This window comes from Equus przewalskii, chromosome 1 (genome assembly GCF_037783145.1).
Source record: "Equus przewalskii isolate Varuska chromosome 1, EquPr2, whole genome shotgun sequence".
Classification (NCBI taxonomy): Eukaryota; Metazoa; Chordata; class Mammalia; order Perissodactyla; family Equidae; genus Equus; species Equus przewalskii.
In genome coordinates this window covers 46634019-46653283 of record NC_091831.1, presented here as the reverse complement: position 1 = coordinate 46653283, position 19265 = coordinate 46634019, and positions in this window count along the sequence as shown.

The following is a 19265-nucleotide window of genomic DNA, read 5'->3' as shown; positions in this document are numbered from 1 at the left end:
GGCAGGAAGAAGAGAATGGCAAGGGGTTCACAATGATCCTAAACTACCGTGGACATTCATGGAATTTTACTCTGAAGGGGAGCACAGAAATTGGGCAGTAGCTGGACCAGGTTTTGAGGGAAAACGAGATTTTCTTTTCTTTTTATAAAATGAGAAAATTTTTAAAAGTTATGTTGACGGGAATGGTTAGTAGAGATAGGAAACATGGCGAAGGAGGGAGGACAAAGGGTTGCAATCTAGTGCACGGCGCAGAGATTAGCCTGGGATTATGCACAATTCATTGGTCCTAACAGGAAAAGACACCAAGCATAGGGCTCAGGGATGGGAGGACCCTGGGGACTTCTGAAACAACGTGAGCATCCCACAATCCTGTGACTAGGGATTCTAAGTCTAGAAAATACAATTTGGGTTACTGCTATCAGAGCCTCCTTCATTCATTCATGTAAAAACTATCCTAGACACAATACTATTTGTAGGATATATAACAGTGAGCCAGTTTGATAAAACTAGTAGAGAGTGAGAAAAAAGTTTCACAAAATATGCTATTTAAAGGAAAAACCAGTTATGAAGCTTTTAGTAAGGCCTAACATTGTTAAGAAATGAGACAAATAAGAAAAAGTATAAAAAAGAAGCGTTGAGGGGCCCGCCCAGTGGCACAGCGGTTAAGTTCCTATGTTCCACTTTGGCCCAGGGTTCGCCTGTTCGGATCCCTGTTGCAGACATGGCACCGCTTGGCACTCCATGCTGTGGTAGGCATCCCACATATAAAGTAGAGGAATATGGGTATGGATATTAGCTCAGGGCCAGTCTTCCTAAGCAAAAAGAGGAGGATTGGCAATAGTTAGCTCAGGGCTAATCTTCCTCAAAAAAAAAAAAAGAAGTGGTGAAAAGTTCATAGATAAAACAAGAGAGTGAGTCTCTTATTAAATTTTCCTCATATTTTGACATTATTAAGATTTAAAATCTTACTAGTTATCACACCTTAAAAGAGAAACATATTACAGTAACCTCGTTGGTAGGTGTGTAAATGCAAATATTGGTGTATAACTATGTCAGTACCCTTTCAGGCAACCAGGTTAGCTAAACATGGAGAGGGCATCAGGAGAAGAATGAGAGGTGGCTAACTAATGACTAAGAGCTGCAGCAGAAGCAAGAAGCAACTACATGCAGCTGGACATGTAAATTTGACAGCACACCGTGTCTGATACTCTCTCCCATATTTCCTTCATCAGCAGTTTTAACCTTAGGCTCCTGTGTTCCTGAACTTATTTTAAATTGTTTATGCACATTTCCTTCAGAAACTGAATTTTTTTTTAAAAAAGGAAACAGTTGGAACATTCTAGGTTTTTAAAATTATTTTTTAATGATGGTACCTTTGGGTTATAACAATATATAACTTTCAGATGTACATCGTAATATATTTCGAATTCTGTGTAGATTACGTCATGTTCACCACCCAAAAACTAATTATAGTCCATCCCCTCACACGTGAGCCTAATCACCCATTTTCTGTTCCCACCCCTTACCCTATGGTAACCACCAATCCAATCTCCAGTGCTATGTGTGTGCTTGTCATTTTTTTTATCTTCTACCTTTCAGTGAGATCATATGGTATTTGACTTTCTCCCTCTGACTTATTTCACTCAGCATAATACTCTCAAGTTCCATCCATGTTGTCACAAATGACCGGATTTCATCATTTCTTATGGCTGAGTAGTATTCCATTGTGTATATATACCACATCTTCTTTATTCATTCGTCCCTTGATGGGCACCTAGGTTGTTTCCAAGTCTTGGCTATTGTGTATGATGCTGCAATGAACATAGGGGTGCAGGTATCTTTATGCCTTTGCGTTTTCAAGTTCTTTGGATAAATACCCGCAGTGGGATAGCTGGGTCACATTGTAGATCTATTCTTGATTTTCTGAGGAAACTCCATACTGCTTTCCATAGTGGCTGCAGCAGTTTGTACTCCCACCAGCAGTGCACGAGGGTTCCCTTCTCTCCACATCCTCTCTGACGCTTGTTTCCTGTCTTGTTAATTTTAGCCATTCTGACTGGAGTGAGGTGATACCTCATTGTAGTTTTGATTTGCATTTCCCTGATAGCTAATGATGGTGAGCATCTTTTCATATGCCTGTTGGCCATCCATATATCTTCTTTGGAGAAATTTCGGAACATTCTAGTTTTTTATTCCTTATATTAAAAATACTTTTCAGAGCACAAAGCAGCAATACTTTTGTCAAGATGTTTCTGTTATTTTATATCCATCTTCTCCCCTGTCACCATAGTTTCACGATAAAGTCAACTAGCCAGTCTGCAGGACAGCTTTGTCTTCCTACCTCATTTTGGTATGAGACTGTGCATTTGTGAAGATGACTAAAGAGTTTATTTCAGATTGGAATTTTTCCAAAGAACATCTGAGCAGTTTCCTTCTTCTCCATCACATGGCAGAATTGGTCAAAATGAGAGCCACTTTCCATGCCCTTTCCCTTGCAAAGCACAAAAGCACAGATTTCTCCATAGATCATTGAGTATACGGCTAATTTTCCTTCATGCCAGCTCAAGTTTGAGCTTTGAAAAAACCTGTATGAAAACCTCATCTCTATGGATTTCCTCTCTGTAACCATTTGGCTTCTGCTATATGTACTGGTAGTGGTTGAAATAATTTTCATCTTAATTTTATCAGGTTTCAATTCAAATAAAATACCATAAGGTTTGCAACTCATTGATTAAGTGTTTTGGGTTCCCTTGACATGTAGATGCCCTCACTGAATAACTTACAACAATCTGTGGTATAAGAATCTCGACCAAGGGAAGACTTAGATCTTAACTAAAGAATATGGAAGGACCACACACTTCAACCTTGCTGTACAAATTCACTAGGCAACTGTTAAGGATTTACTCTTACTTAGAGATATTCTCCATTACAAGAGTCACTCAGGAAATTCTAATGTGTAGCTTCCCTCCAGGAATTTATATTTCCTTAATAGTGCTCACATTCCAGATGAAATTTACCAATCAGAGGTACTTTAAAATAAACTCTGTTGCCCAGAAACAAAAGACAGCATTCCATTTTTATCAGGTTTCCAGAGAAAGGGTTATAAAATAAGGTTAAATTAAAGGTTAAGGTCAATAAATAAGGAGAAAGAAATTAACATTTCTCCCAGAGTTAAGAGGACTAATGTACATTAAGTTATGAATATCTCATTTAAACCTCACAAAGGCTTCTCAGTAGTTGTTAACATTCACATTTTACTGATCAAGAACCTGACATAGAGAAAATTAAATGATTTTTCTCAAAGTCTCCACAACTGGGAAATTAACTTGGACTTTTTGGCCAAAATTCATAGTCTCCATACAATATTATATTGGGTAAACTTCTAATTGTGTTCAATGGACTTTTAGGATATGGGCTACCAAGAATTTCGTTTCTAGGTTGTTTATTATAGTGCTGAAGTAGGTTCAGAAATATTTATATAATCTTTAGCTATCTCCTCATTAACTTGCAAAAAGTAAGGTTGCAATTATTTTAATGATGTTGATGACACCAAACCATCAGCTCGACACTGTGAGAATGCCCCCTCATCAAGAAGCCCACACTATCTGGCTTAGCAACCCTCCTCAGGTGGTATTCCTGGTTCCTGTTTATGTATTCCCATTGCAGAAAGGCATTTGGGTCTGTCATTACTAATTAGTTGCTTCAGAAAGACCAGTAGCTGAGATTTTAGCCAGAGACTCACTGGTAACATGTGGAAAGTGAGCAAAAGACCCTTGACACGTTCCCCTAATTCATCTGCCAAAAACATACCAAATTCACCTCTAAAGAATGGTGCAACTTGTCCTTCCCAGGGCCAGCCACGTAGAAAGAGAACTGGAGAATTGCTGTTGCTGTTAGGTGGGACTGCTGTTGCAAAGCAGTATCAAAGAATTTGAAGTAGCCTCTGATCACAGCTAAGTAAAAAGTCATGCTGGTGAGAAAGTAGCTTTTTAGGGGGTACAAAGAAAAATAATAAAAAAGTTCTCTCTCTACACCATTAACCTTAGACTCAAAAAGGTATGGTTCACAGCACTGTAGGCTGGAGTCCTAATATCATATGTGCTTACTGCAGAGAGTCAAGCACAACAGAAAGACCTCAGTTTGACCACATGCTGTGGTGGAACAGGTCCTGCAGCCCAGTTGTGTAAGCCCTGGTACTGACCTCCGACTCCTCTCATTCAGGAGCAGGGTTATGTCCTTTTCTGGATATGAATTCAGTGGATTCCATCATCTATCCAGAGCCTCACCTAATTTTTTTTAATATATAATGTGTTCCTAGGTTCAGTGCAATATTACTCAGGATCCTATGTCGGTAAATCAAACACTCTGAAGGCCTTGGATAGAGAATTTCTGCATAAATGCAATTTAGTGAGCATTATCATAGGGTTCAATGGTCTTCACATCTTGTGATCACTTCTCGACGTTCATCAACTTGACTCTTCCCCAGTTCTTCTTATCTCCAACATGCTAATCTTTCTTGATCCACTGATTAACTAGCCAAACTACTCATCATTCCCATGAGTCAGATTATATTTCGATCTTAAACTATTCTCCCCTCCACACTAAGTGGATGAAATAGTGTCCATTGGGAGGATTTTTTTCCTACCTGCTGTTCTTCAGGACCACTCCTGATTTGGGCTTTAGTGCAGCAGTCATCCTTTATTAGTTTGCACCCTATACTGAACAACACATCTATTAAGCAAGCTTTGCTTTTTTCCTCCTCCATTAGTTTGTCATAAGATAACCCAATTTGGACATAGGTTTGAGCTGAGGAAGAAGCCAGAGTGTGACAGTAGTGGATGACAGGGAGGTTACCTACTCATGTAGCTTATTTGTGCCCTCTGTTTCTGTTTATGCCTGACCTTAAATGTACCATTTCCACTTTATGATGGATTTCTGTGGAGCCATCTCTACCTTTGACTTGTTGGCTCTGACAGAAACTGGACTATGGAGGAGCAGTTCTGATCACATGGTAATTTATGTGTCAAGTGACACATCTTGATATCAGACTCCCTGCCTCTACCAGGTCCACAGCACATCAGAGCTATTTTTGTATAGTGTACAATCATGTGCTGCAGACGTCAAAACTGAGTCCATTAGCCTAGAGTTCAAAGATGTGAGTTTCACATCAGGGTTGCCACAAGCTCCACATAGGATATTTTCCAACAACATATAGACTTCCAATGTCTGTTAAATCATATTGTTCAAATGACAGAGTGGCTTAGATTGCCACCTGGACCTCAGAATCATTTCATATTCTGAATCCCACTCAAATCTGATAGTCTGTTATGTCTGTCTTAGTCTTTTCGGGCTTCTATAACAAAATTCCATAGACCGAGTGGCTTTAACAACAGGCAATTATTTGTCACTGTTTCACTGTTCTGAAGGACGGGAAGTCCAAGATCAAGGTGCTGGCTGATTCAGTTCCTGGTGAGAGCATGCTACCTGGATTGCAGATGGCCACCATCTCACTGTGTGCTCACATGACCTCTTCTTTGTGAGCATGCAAAGAGAGGGAGAGCCGTGATGTCTCCTTTTGGTCTTATAAGGGCACAAATACCATCATGAGGGCCCCACTCTCATTATGCCATCTAAACTTCATTATCTCTCAAAGGTCCCATCTCCAAATATGATCACATTGGTGGTTATCACTTCAACAGATGAATTTGGAGGGGAGGGGAGACACAATTCAGTTCATGGTAATGTAACTTGGTAAAAGTGGCACAGTATTATTTACAAGTTTGGAATATACTGCCATCTCCAGACCCAGAAGAAGATTACCAGGTATCATACTTCTTTCTTCGTGGTATGACATACAAGATGCAATGACTTGTCTTTTACTTTAAAGAGTATGTCCCAGCATCCTTCAGATACCTGGACCATTGAAAACAAAATTCACTGAGATGGTAAGGCTTTGAATCTTTTTTTTGTTTGTTTTTATCTCCATGTTCTACAGTACAGTGTTTTACCAAGATTTCCAATGTACTTATCAATTCTTAGTCATCTAGTTCAACCAACGAGATGTCATTGACAGAATGACTAATGTGATGTTTGGTATAGATTGTTCAGGTCCATTCAAACTATATTATGACAGAGGCAGGAGAGTTATCTAGCCCAGGATCAATATCATACAAATGCAGTGTTTTTTGTCCCATGAGTTTTTGAAATGCATCTGGTCCTCCTTCTTCATAATGATGGAAAATAGCACATTTGTCAGATTTAATGGTGAGTTCTTACGTAATTGAGGCCATGATTTAATCCCACCTTCCTGTCCCATCACCTTTAGTTCATCACTCTCTGTACCTGCTTTTGTACATATTATCCTAGCTTCTATCATATTAACCACACTATCTAGCTCCTTCATTATACAGTTCCTGACTTTCACGCTTCACCTTAAACTTGTGATTATCTTCAGCTTTTCACTGTCTTTCACTGATCTATTGATTACCTCAACAATGTCATTCAATTTCTTAGTCCTTGTCATTTATATTTGCCAAATAGGATATTACACCTGCCAATACATTCCCTGCCTCAAACATCTTACTTTAGTTTGATATAAATAAGTTTTAACAACTGTGCAGGTACAGCATTACAAAGACTATCATTGTCCCTCCTACCAGCAATGATGATGTCCTCATTATCAGTCTGCTGGTGACTGACCCATGTCCAATGTCTCACTTTAGAGTTTACTTCCTTAGACCCCTCCTAGTACCAATGGTCTTATACTGAAATCCCATGGAAACAGACTCTAAGAGATATTTGTGCTGGATCACCTGTGAGAAGGAAGCATAAGTGGGCACAGGGATATGTTGAACTGGGATGCAGAGTGACAAAATGCCTCAATCAATTCCACGGGGAGCCCTGGACTTGGAATGGTCCTTCATAGTCCTCCTGCTTTGAGAAAGACAGCCAGTCCTTTATACAACCGCATGGACCAATCATTGGATATGGGATAGGAAGGGAGTGACCTGCAATAAGGTGACACTTCCTGGCTGATCACAGTTCCTGGAGAGGAACTCAGCTGAAAATTATTAGTTCCCAATACCTTCTGAAGCAGGGGCAATAAGTACCTAAAAGAGTTCGAGATGGCATTCCACAGACTTCAGTACAAAGTCTTTAAAGCATTCCATGAGAATGAGAAAAGGATAAATCCTCACTATTCATAACAATGTTCTACCCATCAAACATGTATGTAAATCAGAGACAGAAAGTAACCAAATCACTAGAATGGTGGGTCATAAAATTAGTGAGCAATGGATATTTCCTGCTGACGGGAATGCTGCTAAAATTGTTGAGTAGTCAGAGATACTGGTAGACTACAGATCTTGAAATATTGTTGAATCCTAAATAACATTTCTGTTCTTCTACAGACCTGCCTGTGTAGCTGCTGGGATGGTTTCCTGCCCACTTATGTATCAAAGAATTCTCATTACATGTGTCATGTGTAAACGTGTTTGTGTGAGTACCCTTTCTTTTCAACCAAAGCAACTTAGTTTTTACAAGACAAATACTATTTCAGGAAAAATAGGAAAGCTTTGCCAAAAGTCACTTCAGGATTATTTATTATTATTGAATTTTTTTGTTTATTTGTATTGTCAGTCGCTTGCAAATGTTTCTATTCTCATGATCAAATTAACATAGTAAATGTAGGATGTGTAAAACTGATCTTGATCCTTGTTTTGGGGCTCATTGTCTGTGGTTCAATTTCCATGCCAAGTTAAATAAATGTTATCATTTTTAATTCACATAACTTAAAATTATGTGAAAGTAGAATTAGATCAATTAAATTTATATCAGGGCAAGATGTTGTTTTAAATTATTTATTTGAACAATAAATCAAAACTGATATAAGTAAATTTGCATTAGTAATAGCACAAGATTTATCATTCTCTATAAAATTCATATTTCAGCATCTTCTGGACATCTATGAAATATAATGTATTCTGGTAGACTATATTCTTTTCATTTTTCCTTAGATTGTTGGCACTGAGACATTTTAGAACACTAATTGGGTTTACTTTGATAAATCAAATATTAAAGGTAATCTCTCTCTAATGAGCACATGGGTAGTATTATGTGGAATTATATTTCATTTCATTTAAATACTTCAATTTAAATAGTTGATATAATCCTATATTACCACATTTATAGCTAGGACAAAACCACTCTTTATTCAAGGATTTTTTTTCAGCAGAATGGATTGCATTTAAATGTAAACTCAGTTTTATGAAGCTTAGGAATTATGTTTTTTTGACGTGGAGAAATTTGAAAAAGATACTGAAGCAGCACAGAACAAGAATAATCCTTCAAATCTTAATCAGTTAAAGTGGGGACTTATTTTCATAAAAAAGCATAGTTTTACTATAAGAAATAATTTAACTGTGATAAAGAATAAAGATTATGTCATCATTATATTTATGTGAAAGGAAAGAATTAGCTGACACTAAATTATTATGGTATATCACTGGTAGAATTTTATGAAGCTCTTTTTGGCAATATTATTATTTTTTGTGCACACCTTTTTGTGGTTTGGCATTCCTATGAGCACATACTTTTAGATTTTTTATTATTAAAAGTGATATTGTATAGATGCTAGAAACTGGGCATGTCACATGCAATTTGCTAAGGGACAGGTGCCATCTCGCTGTATACACTTGGATGAAAAATATTAGAAATAATGCTTAGCAATATTTGGACAGAGCAAAGTTAAAAAACGCCAAAGTAAAACATACAATAGTTTACGTCTTGATTGAGGATAGCTTCAGCAAAATTGATATTCTAAAATTTTGAAGAGCCTGCTCATTTTTGCAGTTATAATAGACTACATAACTTTTAAAGAACATATTTCATAAAAGTAGATCATATAAATTATTAATATTTGATTCATTTACATGTTAAGTGAAATACAATGCACATATGTTACATTTGTATCCCAAGGAAAAGAAAGAGGGGTCCTACTGAAATGATTCCATTCTTAGCTTCTGCAGTCACACTTAGACTACGGTTTCATTTACACAGAATTAGTGTCAGAGTTACCAACGCCGATCACAACCTTCATGCTTTCAGTTTATGGAGACTTTCCACTTTTGCAAGCGTATATAACTTATAAAACTAGTAGAAAGAGTTTTGTTCTGCAACATTTTTATTCCTATTGTTTATTTTCACAACTAGTCATCTATAACGGTGTAGGATCTACCATAAAGTAAGAGTAAAAAGAGCAGCACACCTCTAATGTTTTACTGCCCTTACTTGGGATGTTGTTAGTTAATATGACAGATAGAAGGGAGAAGTGCAATTTGAAATATCTGACCCGTGGAGTCCAGGGACTGGACAAGTGAGTTATGCTGTCTTAAAACCAGAGCAAGGAACTTAAAAGAAAAAACAAGACTTCTCGTTTAAATGCTGAACAACTAAAAGTCAGATTCACACTTTCCTTCCATTGGTGAGAAAACTTACTTGTACAATATTTTAGAATCTAAAATGCACACCTTCAAGGCATTTATAGTGACCATGACATGAAGTTATTTAAAAAACAAATGTGTCAAACATAATTCACAGGAAGTGTCTGAATGCACTGAATAAAAACATCCAAAACTCAGGTAAATTTATTCACTGATGCTTCTGCCCTACTTTGGGGAGCCTTTTATATGGCAGGGATATTAATGCACACTCTTCCATTTATGAAAAGTAAAATTGGAGTCACCAGCTGGGGCCTCGTAAGTGCCATTTTCAAGGTGGTGACACAAATATGGGAGTCAATCACTGTTCCTGTAACTGAAGCTTTTCGCCTCTATTGAGCTTGTTTTGGTCTGAAAAGACCTATGTCCTATTTGCTTTTACTAGGGATTCTGGAAAACCTTACAGATTAGCAGATAGAGTCTACTAATAGAGTTTCAGTAGAAGGTACACATCCTGAATTGATCACATTTTCTCATTTTATTTTGTAACTTAGTGCTGTGGTAAACGGACAGGTGCCGTTCTAACGTCTCTCTGAGGCACGTTGTTATAATAGCAAGAATTTAAGCTCCCTGAATTTCTTCTTTAATGTCATGTGTCTTGTCCTTGTCAGAGTCAGATTTCTAACTAAATGTGGGTTGAACAGGCACTGTCACCTCTGTTTCCACCAAATCCCATTAGTGACAGGAAGTGACTTTTCAGAAGACATATTCCCTCAAGAAAAAAGAGAACAGACAAAAGAGAAGAGACAAAAAGATTTCAGAAACTGGAAAACAGATGATAAGTGGTGATTAACCCAGCAGTCCTGAAATCTAAGTTAGCAGTGAATAAAGCTGAATGATTTACCCTAGCACATCTCCAAGAGGCTCAGAAATTTGTGATATCTAAGACAAATTGATGAGCAAAATTAGGGTTAAAACTGAATGTTTAAGTTCTTTATCAGAAGCTAAACCCCCATATATCTTCCTTACTTTGAGAATCTGGATGGCTACTCCTCTCTCGCTCTGACAGAATATTGGAAGTGTATTTTGTAGAAAGCATAAAGCAGAACAAAGAACAGAAGGCACTATTGAAGCAGAAGTATTATAATGAAAGCAGGAGCATTGACCGAAATTCACTGTGTGAATGTTGAATCCCCACCCTTGTCTCCCGCTTGGATCCTGGAATAACGGCAGCCAGACTTAAGGCACCCAGCTAAGGGAATATTGTATTGTGCTTTAGGGGTGCAAGTAGAATATCACCATCCAAAAAGAAAAAGACTTAAATGTCCTAAGATAAGATTCCCCCACTGGACAAACAATTCCAGTGAATTCCACAGTCAACAAATCCATCTATGGACATAGAACTTCCAATCAGCTTTTAACTGACCCTCCCTTAAATAAGAGCAGGCAGATAAAGATCACTATACACTTGATTAAACCACTATATCAAAATAAGAGACAAAACAAAAGAAAAAAAGAACAATTTGGAGCGAAGAGAAGAAACTTTAAAATATATATTTCAATAATATCTTTAGAGAAAAAAAGCATCCATTAAGGAAGAATGAGCTGCCATATAAAATGAACATTCAAAGAACATGGTCTTCGAAATAAAATATTTGTGAATACAAATGAAAATCAAACAAAAATATCAATAAATAGATCGGCGAGTGAAGTTGAAAAGGGGTTGAAGAAATAACAGAGAAGTGGAGGAAATAAGTAACCAAAAACTTAAGTAAAGAAAAAAATCGAGAACTGAAGGACAGGGATGACTCAGATGTCACGGAGGAGATGTAGGCTGCCCAACTGCAGATGCCCCTGTCATACCATGCAAAGGTCAGAAGGACTGCTCTTTTCACTAATGAAATATCCAGACATCACTGAATCGGTGAAGACAATGCTTCTGTCAGAGGCACACAGCACTAAGCTGTCTTGCATGAGGTCAGATAACTAGTCCTTGCCTGCCCTTTACCAACATTAAGAGGTAAGGTAACTTAGAAGTGGGTAACCGGACTTTTCCAGCCTTGCCTAGACTGGCAGAAGCCAATTATGACAAGCTGGATAGACTTACTCTCCTAGCTCAGGAAGAGCCATCCACTTTGCCAGGAACATATGATTTACATTTGTTGTCCTAAAGTAATAATTAAGAGTATCACCTCTCACCCTCAAATGTGTCCCAGTTTGGAGAAAGAAAAATTAGATGGTCATGGTATCCATAGTGTAGTCCATTTATTCTCAGCAGCCGGTTAGCCCAGGAGTCCGTGAGTGGGAAAATGTCAGGAGAGATGCAACTGTTGTTCAAGGACCAATGCCTAGAAATAGAATCCCTCCATACACTTTTCTTTTTCCCCTCTTCTATCCTGACTCTCTCGTTGGGCTCATAACTCTGTATCAAGGATTGGCTGAACACTAACGTGGAGTTAATTGCTTTCTTGTGACTGGTTGTTGATTGCCAATTATATCTACCTTGCTTTATGTGATACTGTATTTTTTTTTTCCTGCTTTTTCCTCCAAATCCCCCCAGTACACAGCTGCATACTTTAGCTGTGGGTCCTTCTAGTTGTGACGTGTGATATTGCGTTTTTATGTTCAATCACCACGGTTCTTCACAGATAATGTACTAACTTTCCTAAATTTAGTGCAGGTGAAAATTAGTATATTATGACCATTTTTTGATCATGGGAGTGAGAGAGTCTGCTAGTGGCTAAACGACTCCTTGGTCACATCTGAGGTTATTATCTTGGCTGTGGCATGTAGTAAGGATGTTTCTAGAACAGTGGTTCTCAACTGGTGGTGATTTTGCCCCCACTGAAGGGACTTTTGACATTATCCAGTGACATTTTAGCTGTAATAACAGAGGCCATTACTGGCAACTAGTGGATAGAGGCCAGCAATACTGCTAAACATCCCACAATACCCTCCACAACAATTAATTTTCTGGCCCAAAATGTCAATAGTGCTGAAATTGATAAACTTTGTTCTAGAAGAAGATGTCTCTCACCTAATAAGAGAACACTTGAAATCATGGAAGGGTGAGTAGGCTGCACAACCTTGTAATTGAGTCCCTGAGGGAGAGATGCCCCCAAGTTTACCTCATATTATTTGATACTTCTTTCACAAGTGGCAGTCTTGTCTGCCAATCCCTCACTGTATCTGCCAAAAGCTGGATTTACCAGGGAGAAGCCATTAGTCATTTCTGGGTCTACTAACAACCTTGCTTTGCTTGTGGAGCCTGCTGGTGAATGTCTGACTATTAAGTAGCACCTGCCAATGAAAAACTGTCAACAATGGATCCAAGAACAGAAGGCTGAGCGAATCATGCAGGATGACTTTTCCTTTCTTGGGGCTGACAGAGACCATTGGAGGATGCTTGAGAAAAATATACGCAGGTTCAGGTAAGCCTTTTCTTACCTCCCACATTGCAGCTGTGAATGTCAGTCTAGCTAAAACAGTGTAGTCTAGAGAACGTTTGCCTACTGGTCTTTTCTTACAAAAGGCCATTCCAATTTGCCTTGGAAGAACATGATCTTTACCCTGGGAGTGGTACTCCTAACTATCCACGAGCTGCTTCTTCAGCAAAAGCAATGAGTAGCATCTCAGTCATTACAGTTTGAAATTATACAGGATTGCTGAAAGAAAAGATATTTTGCTCAGGGGGAACCCTTTAGGATCAGTGAAATGACCAGAAAGGTAAGGGTTAACAAGTCCAAGGCTGCTCTCCCGCAGGCTGGCTTCCCAAGAAAACAGTTGACTTCCTGTAAAGCTCCATAGAAACTGCTATGGTCCACTGCTTAATCCTGGTGAGTCTCAGGACTTGGAACCTAGCCTCCTGGTCAAATCAAGGTTCTGCCATGTTGAGCTGCTATTGTATCCCAGCCATGATTATACTCAGCAAGAAGCTGGTGCTTTCCTAATAATATAGCTTATAAATCTCAGAGAAATGGGGCTAAGAAAATGTAAGAATTCTAAGTACTCTAAGAGCTTAAGAGAAGGAAACTACAGCTGGCTGAAAGTAGAGGCTGAAATAACATGAGGATCTGGGATTAAATTTGAGACTTGATTAAGCAAAAGGGAAGGAAATTTGGGTATTCAAATGGAAAGAAATTTAAGAAACAGGATCCCACATTTATGATTTCTTATCGAATTTTGCAACAGAAAATCTACAGTGATTTCCTAAATGTACTGAATGACAGTGGCTGCCTTAAAGACAAATTTCTCCCAGAATCTAACATACAATGTAATGAGCACATATTATTTGCCAGCACAATGCTAAACTATTTCATCGTAGGAGCTCTTTTTTTTATTTTTATTTTTATTTTTTTAAAGATTTTACTTTTCCTTTTTCTCCCCAAAGCACCCCGGTACATAGTTGTATATTTTTAGTTGTGGATCCTTCTAGTTGTGGCATGTGGGACGCCGCCTGAGTGTGGCTTGATAAGCGGTGCCATGTTGGTGCCCAGAATCCGAACCGGCGAAACCCTTGGCCACCGAATCGAGCACGCAAACTTAACCACTCGGCCACCAGGCCGGCCCCCCATAGAAGCTCTTTCAATGAATGAAATAAGGAGTAAAATGCATTTGTCCAGTCAAATAAAATTCAGTTTAAACAAATTATAATTTTAAAAATCTATATCTTAAAAATTATGTAGAAACTTAAATCATTCATTCATCAATCTTTGGATATAGGACAAAAGCTTTTCACCATTCAGTATGTCTGCTAATTAGATTTTCCTCTGCTTCTTCTCAGGTAAACTATATCTTTTTGTGTGTGTGTGTGAGGAAGATTAGCCGTGAGCTAACTACCTCCAGTCCTCCTCTTTGTGCTGAGGAAGCCTGGTCCTGAGTTAACATCATGCCCATCTTCCTCTACTTTATACGTGGGATGCCTACCATAGCATGGCGTGCCAAGCAGTGCCATGTCCGCACCCGGGATCCGATCCAGCGAAGCCCGGCCGCCGAGAAGCGGAACATGCGATCTTAACTGCTGCGCCGCAGGGCCGACCCCATAAACCATATCTATTAGTCACTTTCTTTGATGGGTATTTTCAGTTTCTCTACACTGACTCAGCACTGAAAGTCACTTGTGAATCACATGAGAACAGAATCCTTCAAGATGATGTAAACCTTCTCAATATTTTATAATGGTCTTATTTTTAATTCAGTAGATAATTTTCATTTGGGGTTATCTTGATTAAATCTTTCCACAGTGCTCATAGAAATATTTCTCTGCTTTTTTTAGATATAAGTACGTCACTGATTTGTATTATTGGGCTAGACTTATCGCATTAATGTCCCAGTTCCCACAAATCCCTATATCCATTCCTTTTGCCAAGTAATCCTCTAGTGGCTTCCTGCTCTGACTCTGGATCCAGCCATGTCTTACTTTGTTATATGAGGTATAAGCAATTGTGACAAGCAGAGACTTTAAAAAATTGCACCTTTTTGCTTGCACTGCTACGCTTCTGGCACTGCCCGGAAAATATGCCCAGGTCAGCCTGATGGACTATGGAAGACATTTGGACAAGTTGTCTCCGTAGTGATTGTTGAGGCTAGCCTAACAATGGCCTCATATGCCATTATGAGGCATAAATAACTTTTCTCCATGTGTGTAAGAGAAGTCAGCAATCTCATAAGAACTGCCTCGCCAAACCATAGCTGACCACAGAAACATGAGTGAGAGCCAGGTTCAGACCAGTGCAGCCCAGCTCAGTCAAACCCCTCTGAATTGTGAACTAAATAAACCTTTATTGTTAAATGCCACTGAGATTGTGCGGCTGTTTGTTACACATTAATGTGGCCCTAGATACCTGATAGAGAAAGTGGTGCAAGAAAGGAATGCTGATTCAAACAAACCAACCTAAAATATAGGGCATAAGCTTTGTGAGTGAGTAGTAAGCAAAAACAAGGGAAATGGTACAGTAACTCTTCTAGGAGGCAGGGAAAACAATGGGAGAAAACTGTTCTGAGAGGTTGGAAAATGGCTACTGATGAGGATTATTTTAGGCTGGTTACTTTTAAAACTGCAGTTAAGAAGGGGACTCTGAGGAGTGGAATTTGCTTGCCCTTTGATGAGAGACGTTTGCATTTGTGAAGGAAGTCTCCACCTGTGGGGGGTGTCTCCCTCTGCACCAGGAGGAAGGCTGGATGGCCTTATCTCTGGAAACTCTTAATGGGGAAGGCAAGAACTTAAGTTGTTTACTGTCTGGCAACCTCATGTAACTGACCCCCCTCCCCACATCCTCCTTTGTCTTTAGCTGAAGATAATATTTAAGCGGTGGCTTCTGCCATTTACTTAATCCGGTTTGATTCTTATCTAAAAGTTATAGGACCACCCAATAACCAGACCCTACCGGCACTGGTACCATTTTAACAACTCTTTTTACATATTCTTTCCTTTGTCTTGTAAAGAGATAACTCACATAGCTATGCCTTAAATTTAGACTTACTCTCCACCCATGTTGGCAGCAGCAGCAGCGGGGGCAGCAGCACCTCCTCCTGCCCATGGGTCCTATCCCCATGCTATTCCATACTCTTCTCTAAATAAAAGAGCACTACTGCCAGACCTTGAGAGTCCAAGAAATCTTTCTTTTGACTCCTCGGCTTGCCGACCCCACATCAGCTACCGCATTATGTAGTGGTGAAATATTTGTTAAAACTCTCACTTGTGTTAAAGAAAAAATCATAGCAGACAAGATGAGCAAACAGAAGTTAATTTTATTCTGATACTATTGCCAGCAACAGGGGAGAGAGCACAGAGCAAGAGTGAAAACTCAGCTCCACTGAAAGGAAAGCAGAAGAGGTGTTAAGAGCTGGGCTGGGGGATCATAGGCCATCTGTGTTTGCTAACTGGCTTTACCTAAATAGGAAGTAAACTTTCTTCTATCCTCCTGGGGCCAGGTGGTGTTTTGCAACTTGGAACAAGGCGTCCACTGAAGTTGGGCTTCTGCCCCGACAAAGACTGGGAGACATGGGCTCCATTTTCCTTGATGATTACATTTCAAAGGCACGGCTCCCAGGTCCTAAAGAAAAACATTCTTGGATTGTAAAACTGGCAAGAGCTTTTTAAAAAGATTCACATCTCAAAGGAGCAGAGAAAGAATTTACAATCTCACATTTTCTTAAAGTAAATGTTCTAGATGAGGGAAGTCAGAGAAGCAGCATCAGGAAGAAGCTGGTCTAAAGCTTGGTCAACCTAAGGGGAACGTTCAGACCTTCTCGGTCACCGCAACTAGAAAGATAGAAAAGCACCCAATAGGGGCTGGCCCCATGGCCGAGTGCTTAAGTTCGCGCACTCCACAGCAGGCGGCCCAGTGTTTCGTTAGTTCGAATCCTGGGCGCGGACATGGCACTACTCATCAGACCACGCTGAGGCAGCATCCCACATGCCACAACTAGAAGAACCCACAACGAAGAATACACAACTATGTACTGGGGGGCTTTGGGGAGAAAAAGGAAAAAATAAAATCTTAAAAAAAAAAAAAAGAAAAGCACCCAATAAACTTTAGGACATGAATAAACAGATTTCCAGGTAGAATGATTAATGTATAGGCTTGCTTTTACTAGATCTATATAAGTTTATATAAGAACAAGATAGTAAGAAAAAAAAAGTCCAGTTCACAAGCAGAATTTAGAAGAAATATGGAGATCTCAGGATTTGCTAGATTAAAAATGAAAACTGTTTCTCATATCCAGCCTTTCACACTAATAAAATGTTCCAAATTAAGACTTGGTCTTGGGCCAAGAGTCGAATCAAGAGTATGGACGTGATAATTTTTGTTAAGACCTTTGGAAGAATTATAATGGTGTCAGGTAGGACATTTCAGTTGCACAAAAGAGCTTCTGGGACTATTAAGAGTGTTTGCTATAGCAGACTACCATGCCAAAATTAATAATGATTAAGCTAGTGTTGATACAAATAATACATAATCAATCTATAAATCAAAATTTGGGTGAGTTTATTATGAGCCAGATCTGAGGACTAGCCCGGGACCTTCCTTTCCCAAGGAAAGAAGGGCACCAAAGAAGTGAGGTGTACAGAATGGTTATATGCTATCTTGGAACAAAGAGCATACATCACATATGACAGGAATGTCCCTTTTACAATAGTCACAAGATGCTTAGCTGGCACAGCATGTCAGTGTTCAGTAGGTCACTGGTCACAAGGTGATCACAGCAGGTCAGTAATTAATCCTTAGTTCCCAAGAAGAGATGCTTATCCTTAAAGAAATGCCAATATGGGGGGAAGTTACATCCCTATCTTTAGAGGCATCATCCTTGTCTTTGGGACATAGTAAACGTTTAAAGCAGATACACAATGCATGCTCAACAGGCCATGTCAGTCACTTTTAGAAAAACAAGGTTAGGCCAAATTAGTTTTAGCCCAAATGGCTTTCTCATATACTCCCATACATCCTATTGCTTGTCATTTATTTATCATTAGAAAGAGAGTGCTGAAAAGAACAATTAGTGTAACTTTTGGCACGTGAAATAGAACAGGACAACATGTATCAAAAAGCTTAGAATTTTTGAGACAGTGGTACTAGTGGAAGTATCACCAATCTATACTAAAAGACTGAGATTACTGAAAACTTATAAGAGCTTCTGGCCTCTCATCTTTTTATGGACAGAAAGCAGGCTTAGAAAGTTATACAAAGGGCATATTTTCCAATAACCTTGTCAGAAATTAATGAAGAGGGAGATATTGTAAAGGAATTCCTTTTGACTGGGCAAATTCAAGAACTCTGGAGAACAGTGGACTGGGGAGTGGAAAAGAATCAAAGTCCAAACCAAAAACATTTTCCATCCCAAGAGAAGGTGGACTTGACAACATTTACCCCAAAAGATATCAGAACTTCTCGGGACCAATGACTGCTAAGTGCTTTCTATTCATCCCCTTTTTCAATGAGAGTTTGTTCTGTGGTTATACTCTTCGTATTTCCATTGTCTCTTTAATTCATGCTCTGTACCAGGTGGTGTTTCATCCAGACCTGATGTAGATCCTATGATTCTATACTCTGAGCTTGATTCTATAATTGGGTGTGACTTTGAGTATCCTGAGTTAGGTTTTGAATGTAGGAAGAGCATAAATAACCACTATCAGAGACTGGACTATAGTGGATTGCATTAGTAGCCCAAATTTTTCACCAATAGCTATATCCATTCCTTTTATTATAAAATCTATATTGCTCTCCTACTCTAATTTGCTGTTGGGTTATACACTTGGTCTTGGCCAATGGGATGTTAGTAGATACGATGCAAGCAGAAACTTGAAAAAGCAATCTCATAGTTGTGATTTCATTCTTGCACCTGTGCCACAGCCATGCTCAAGCTAGCCAGCAGGAGGATGAAAGATACATGAAGCAAAGCTGAGTTGCCCAGACTATGCCATTTGTGGTCATTTTAGACCAGCTGACAGTCAGTAAATCCGTATAAGCCAACCTATAATGACTGCAAATGCTTGAATGAACAAGAAAGCTCACCAGGCTCACAGCTAAACCCAACAAATTCATTAATCACATAAAGATTTATTCTTTTATGCCACTAATGTTTTGAGTTATTTGTTATGCAACATTATCATGAAAATAGATAACAGATACAACTATTTAGTTAAATATTGTCATTATAATCACAAGTACAGTTGATCTAAACAAATCTGAGAATAAATATGACTGACGGATGGGAGCAGAACTATAAGCATTTACTAGAGATTTGACTTTTGCAATTTAAAAGAAATTATTTTTTTCCAAGTGACTATTGATCAAGAAATTTTTCAACATATGGAAACATCAACAG